This window comes from Camelus dromedarius, chromosome 15, assembly GCF_036321535.1.
Source record: "Camelus dromedarius isolate mCamDro1 chromosome 15, mCamDro1.pat, whole genome shotgun sequence".
Taxonomy (NCBI): Eukaryota; Metazoa; Chordata; class Mammalia; order Artiodactyla; family Camelidae; genus Camelus; species Camelus dromedarius.
Window position 1 is genome coordinate 42,079,280 of NC_087450.1, and position 7,255 is coordinate 42,086,534.

The window sequence follows — 7,255 nt, forward strand, 5'->3', positions numbered from 1 at the left end:
TTTAGGGTGAATATGCCACCAAAGAGGTAGCTGACTGGTCATGGACAGCACCCTGGGTTTCACACTCTTTCTCCCATCAGTGTTCCAGGAAGCTGCTACCCGTCCATGGCCACTTGGAGGTGGAAACCAGCTGTGGGTACCCTGATCTCTGTCAGATTTCCTTTAGTTGCCCTAGTTCTTTGACATCCACCCATCTTCTATTATATCCTGTAAGCCTCCAGTTCAAAAAAAAATCTCATTCTTACCACTAGGGCTTTTATAGCAAATGTAGAAAAGTCTGCCTCTGTATGCAGTGGTTCCAGACTTCTACTTAAGGACAGCATCTTCACCAATCCGCTCCTAAGGAAGGGTCCTTCCCTCTGATGCTTACTTTTTGGAAAACTGGCTGGAGCTGCAACCCAGGAAAGGATATTCTCTCCATCATCTGTGGTCTCCATCTCTCTCTGAGCTGTGGCACGACCCAAAACAGGAGGGATTGCTTTTAGTAAGAAAAGAAGACATTGCAAAGTGAGAGTGATTTGAAAAATGGTCTCATTCTGCACAGGAGAGTAGTTCCTTCTCCTCACTTACTAATAAACAACCCTCTGGCTGGAGGTGCATGAGGTGTAACAGTTCTGGAACCATTTGCCTGTCCCCTGTGTTCCAGGGCTCCAGCTTCTCTCAGGAATTGAGAGTGGCTGGCCGAGTAAGCCTGGTGCCATGCGGCAGGTATTTTCTGGCAAGGCCACTGCTCCTGTTTGCCTGGTCAGCTGCCTAGTCCCCATGAGGCCAGACTCTGATGGGATTTATCACCAAGCAGCTGACCGTGCAGGTGTGCCGACCGGTATTTACTGGGCAGCTTCTATTTTCCAGACCCTTCTCTCTGTTGCAGGCTGGGTCCCCTGGGAGGCAGAGGCTGGGCTGGTGTTTAGCCTGCAGCAAGTTTATGAGAGGATGCTCTTGGGATTGGACACTTGGAAAGAGAGAGGGAAGGAGGCAGGAGTGGGCACAGGGAGCAGGTGGGCTGCACGTGTGATCTTGAGGGCTCGGCCGGGTCGTGGGGAGTTCTAATGGCCCTTTGGAGCTATTCCAAGTGGGGCAAGGGACCAGGCCTTTATGTCCCCTCATTGAGCACTCACTGGGTGCTGCTGGCCCTGGGAAGAGGCTGTGGCACGGGGGCAGGCAGGTCTCTGCAGCAGAGGATAATTTCTGGAGGCAGCTGGAAGGTGAGGGCTGGCAGGGATACCTGCAGCAGGGACGGTGAGTACTCAAGGACAATCTAGGGGACACAGCAAGTCATCCTCTGCCCTGTGCTGAGCCTGTCCTGTGCCCTTAAGGAGCTTATTATCTAGATGGTGGAATTACCCAAGTACGTGAATGACGGTGCTGTAAGGTAGCAGCGGCAGATGGAGACCCCAAAGCCCTAGGGATTTGCAGGTGGAGGAGAAGCTGGTGGAGGTGGGTGTCACGTTTGCTTGCGGGAGTATCTGAATCAGGGCTTGGAAAATCCCGGCTTGTGGATTTTTGTCATTATTCAGTCAAGGCAGCCTGACTGAAATCCTTGCTGCATAATGTGGGGCTTCTTGTACACAGACCACTAGACCTGGATTCCAGGCTGAACGCTGAGTCAGTCCCTGGGGCTGAGGAGTGACGTCTGGCCAAGTGCTGCAGCTGAGAGCCAGTCTGCTTGTTTTCTCTTCATCTCAAGAAATTCCAGGAAATGTCATTGCAGAGTTCAGGGCTACTGTTATCTCAGGCCTCACTTCCTGTGGTCCCTGGACGTGCCAGGGTATCAAGAGGATGAGCTGCATCTGCTCTGGGGCCTGGACAGCTACTCTGTTCGGGGCCAGAGGCACCAGCTGACTTCCTTGCAGTTTATATCTTTTCACTCTGGGGCATCTTCCTGAGGAGTAGAACTTTCTGGAATGAAGGGAATTGCCTTACTGCTGAGACAATGGAGGCATTTAGGAAGCAGATGAGAGCCTGAGAGAAGCCTGCATGTGAGCAGGTGCCTGCGTGTTGGCATGTCCCCACACTGGCCTCACCCTGACTCTGGCCTTCTTCTCTGCTGGATTGACAGGGATCTCCCTGCCGGGCCACCCTCCTAGGCTCCCACCTGTGACCAGAGTCATGGCAGCAGCATCTGACCCCACGTCACATGTGCAGACTCTTGGTTCCTCAGATCAGCTGATGGTTCCATGGCAAGACCGAGCTATATGGGATGGAGAAACATGGCTGATGGGAGAGGTGTGCGTGTGTGTGTGTGCATGCGTGTGTGTGTCACCGGCCTGGAGAGGGCAGAGTGCCCAACTGGGGAGAAGGAGATGGGGGTGGGAAGGAGAATAGAGAAAGAGAGAAGAGAGAAGTGGCCTCTGAGAAAGGACGCCTGGACTGAAGTCAGATTTCACCAGCGTTATCGTTCCGCCAGTAAATCTGAGAGTCTCTTCGAGGTGAATCAAATCCCAGTCCCATCCGGTGATAAGGTTGGGATGCAATGAAGGTCATCTTTTCCTGCGCTGGCCTGGCCTTTGCTACTGTCTTAGCTCCTTGTCTTAAACAAGGATTAAGAAATGCTACAAAAAAAACCCACTGGCTGGCAGAAAAGGAGACTTTACCTGACACAGTAGTGTGATTCTGAAAGTTTATGAATGAAGATAAGCTTTTGATATGTTGTGTATTCACTATACTGGAGGATCTGCTCTGACCTATGACATCCGTCAATGGTCTGTGTTAGAGCTAGGCTGTCATGCTGTCCCTCCCCACAACCCACCCAGTGAGTGTACCTGGCTTGTTGAAGCCCCTGCTGGCACCAGACCGTGGTGCCCAGGAGTCCAGGCAGGGATGCAGGGCTGTGCACTTTGCCCAGGTGGCAGGAGCCGCCGTGGTCCAGGGCCTGCAGGTACCCACAGGTAGACTCTGGGCCCCGGCACCTCTCAGGCACTCCAGCACTGCCAGCATGGCTCTTCCCAGAGCCTCCACATCTCCTCCTCCGTTCTCCTTGCTCTCTGTGACTTTTGGGGGCCTGGCTGCTCTCCTTCCCTCCATAGATAGGATTCTCACCTCTTTCCTGATCCATCCTCTTTAAGCACGTGCCAAAGAAACTCATATGTGCAGAGATGATGTCACTGGTGAACCTTCCCAGCTATCATTTCTTTGTATTCTCACAATATCTCCAAAAAATGGAAATACTCCCTCCTTAGGGGAAAATTAAATGGAGGCACAGAGAGACCACCCCAGCTTATTCTGACGCTGGGATTCAGGGGTAGCCTGGGGACTCGGGGGTAGCCTGAATCCCCAGTCCCTGCCCTTTCCATCTCTCCTCTGTGTAATGATGCGTGTATACGCTGACCTGCCCCTGGGCCGTGGTTGCCGCCATGTTGCTTTAGTGACATTTCCTCAGGCGGCATTGGCGGAAACTCCCATCATGAAACTCTAGTAGGGGAGACAGAACTGCTGTTTCTAAAATTTCCTTATTTTAACATCTCAAGTGTTCTAAGTGCACACTTTCAGACCCTCTGGATTCTTAGAAAGGGATTATTACTTTGAAAATTCCCCAGCCATCTTCTCTCCGGAAAGCCCTGCTATCCCCTCTTCCCCACTCCTCCAGCGCGAACCACATTAGTGTATCCTCCTGACACGCGCGCACACACACACACACCCTCCACAAAGCCTCCCCTGCTGCAGCCTGGGTCTCCGTTGCACATGTCAGTGGTGCTCTGGCACCCTGCTCAGGTGGGCAAACACCAGGTGACAGATGATCATTTATGGGGCTGTCACTAGTGCAGGCCACCACTTCACCTGGCCTCAAGCAAGACCTCTAGTTTCTCAGGCATAAAAAGGAAGCTGTGAGGTCAGGAAGCTTTTGTGTTAGCTGTTGGTCCACCTCTGGCACGATCCACTTCAGCAAACTCTCCCATGAGTATTTCTGCCTGGCAGGACCTGCAGTCACATCCTGAACCTGGCTGCAAGGGGTTCTGGGAGTTGTAGTTTCTCTCTTTCCAACCTGTGCGCTCTCTGATTAGCTCTAGGCAGACACATGCCCAAACCCCAGGTTCTTAATTATTGCAGGAAAAAGACAGGTCCTATCAGTGTGTAGCTCCATCGGTGTGAAGTTCTCCAGCTTAAAAAGCAATATTGAATGGTTGGGTCTGGGACATTGCAGAATATGGCTTAAGGACCCTAAAGGACTTTGGGCAAATCACCTATGCCTTAGGCTTCAGGTATCCTTGGTTTTTAAAAAGCAGGAACTCAATCTCCCAGAAGACTTCCTCTCTTTACACTTACTCACTGGACTAAACAATGGGAAGAACTTCGCGGGTATTTGGGTCATGATGGTCTAGGTGACGCCGGGTAAGAATTAGCCCGGGACTATTAGTGGCTTAAAATGAAAATGACTAGAGTTTACATTTTGCTCGTGCCACCTGCCCAGTGCCGGCTGGTGATGGGCGTCAGAGCGAGCCAGGGACTCGGGCTCAGCAAGCCTGCCGCACACACTCCCGCCAGGCAAGAGAAGCAGAACGTGGCAAACAGCAGGCTCGTTTCTGCCAGGAAGGGACACGGCGCTCACCACCATGTCTCGCCAGCCGGGGCGAGTCCCCCAGCTCACTGAACTTGAAGGAGGTAGAAAGTTCAGTCCTCCCTGTGCCGGCAGGACCAGAGGACCGCAGCAGCACCGGGGACAGCCCTCATTACTTCCAGGGGAGGTCGGGGTGAGCATGCCCCTTTCGTCCTCCCATTTCCCTCACGGCTCCAGCTGGGATAACTCACATTCCCCTGCTGTCCTTTTCCTTTTTCTTCAGGCACTGAAAATTTCAACTTTAAGGATACTGATAAAATTTGTTCTTGGAAGTGGCCTGTGAAAAACCATTCCCCAGGGGAAAAATTCTCATCGTGCTTTTCCTCAGATACATCAGTGACTCTGAGTCTGTCAGGACTTCGTGGGCTGGGAATGCTGTGTGTTGGCTTTTGTACAAAAATCCTGTCTTCCTCGGCTTAGGGAAGGGAGATAACGGGGCAGCCCCCAGGAGGACTTGGGTCAACCTCAAGTGCCCCACCCTCCCCCCAGGCTCCCTCTGATCACCTCCTCCCCAGCTGGAAGCTATTTCTGACCCTCATGAGCCCCCACTTTGCCTGCATTCCCCCGTTCCAGGACCTGTCATGGTCCCTCGTTGTATTGTCAAGGTTTGCGTAAATGTCTCATTTCCCTGAATAGGCTGTGGGCACTTTGAGAGCTGGAACTTGGTTAGATCCATCTGGAATTGTCCCTCCTGCACAGAGGACATGTACTAAGTACTTTTGAATGGCTCAGTGGATGTACAAATCTCATCTGAGGGCCTCTTCTGCAGGGTGTTCTCAGTGTCTTGTGAGTGAAAGGATGGAAGGATGGATGGATGGATGGATGGATGGACAAATTAAATAATAAAAGACTGAATACGTATAGAGGCTAGTTAACATCTCACAGGGAAAATAAGACTGTTCCCCCGATAGCTGTGCTAACTCGGACCAGCAAACACGTGAATGTCGGTTCTTGGAGCAGAAGGGGAGCAGAAGCAACCTCCCCCCACTCAGCAAACTGAGGCCACGCCCTGCTGTGTCCCCTGAACACTAAGCTTTGGTCATGACTTAGCCCTCAGTTGCCAGGGGCAGGCTTCCCGGAGACAGTGATAATCTCTGTGGTGCAGGCTGAGTGTAGGGGAACGAGCCACAGGCCAGCGTGGGCTCTAGGGAGTCCTGCTGCTAAGACTGCCACAGCGTGTCTCCGTTTCCACGTGAAATGGTTTCCAGGCTGAGGCGCGAGATCTCCCCTGACCCCAGAGCCTGCAAGAGGTCAGTAGGCAAGGCAGCAAGAGCCAGAGGGACAGCCCCAGAGAAAGTGTTCCTCAAGTGTCCCCTCACCCATGGGGAGGAGCTTCAGGCACCATTTCCTCTTTCTCAGGAGATGGGAAAAGTGCCAGCATGTAACTCCCACCCCTCCCAGATCTCTCAGGAGCGGAGCCTTGAAGAAGGGAGGGGGAGAGGCAGGGCACGAAGGTGGTACATGTGGCATGGGAGATGTAGGGGGCTAACACACCCCCTTTCATCTAAAATAAAGACAGACACCTCCCCTCCCTCTGTGTCTCCCCACTTCTCCTTCAGCTCAAGTAAAGGCACAGGGCTGAGACATGGTCCCTCTGCTGGGCCTAGCACTTGAGTTAGAGGAGGTTAGACCTCTCTGCCTCGGTCTTCCTTTAGCCTTCATTGCAGGAGAAAGAGAAACGTGGGGATGCAGAAGGAAGCCCAGGAGCTAGGGACCAGCTCCACTCCAGAGTGGCAGGGTGGTTCCACCGGGGCAGCCTGGATAGTCAATGAGCCCGGAGAGGCACCAGGCCAGTGGGATACTGTTTGTGGATGCTGGCTACGGACAGCCCTGATCCTCTGCCAAAGATGTCCAAGGAAGAACCCAGATCCTCTTCCTCAGCCTCCCATGGAATGATGCTCTGTGGCCAAGAAGGTACCAAAGGATAAATGTGCTATATTGACATGAATACTGATGACAAATGCACTGCAGTAGTAAGCACATCATAGATCACAGAATATTCTCTATGTAGTCTGAATGTAGGTACAAAATAAGTTATACTTATTTTCGTTTTCCATCACAATAGGAGCATAGCATACAAAGTGACTGGCTCAGTGGCCACAAAGCAAGCCAAGGGAGGGACCATGAGGGAGGCAGGAGGGCACCGAGAATGGTGTGGGTTTGCCAAGGACACCGCAGAGTCATGGGGGTCCTGCAGGGAACACGACCTCAGCCCTCTCAAGCTGGCCCTCTGAGAACTGAAAGGAGGTCCCACTCGATAAGAGTCGGTGGCTGCATTTGAGCTGGGATGATTCAGGCTACTGGGTGGGAGGCGGAGTAGAGACAGAGGCAAACAGCCCCCAGCAGGCCAGCCCACTCTCCGGCTGGCGATGTTGGGCTTCTGCGATTTTAGGAACACAGGGCGCATCGCCAGAAGGCATGGTTTGCTTCTGTGACGTGACAGATGGCCAGACTGATGGCCCACCAAATGCTGGCTGGCCCTTCTCCCCCACCAGCCTGCTCTGAGAGGCCGTGAGGGGCCTGCATACTTTGCTTCTTCTCCATGCTTTGTCCTCAACCAGAAACACTGGGCTCCTGCACCTTATCAGGACGGAGGGAAGAGTCTGTGGCCCTGGCTCGATCGCATGTGAGCTCTGTGGCGCTGGGAGGGGCACCTAAACCCCTCGGAGGCTCAGGCTCCTCCCTGCAAAAGGAGGGACT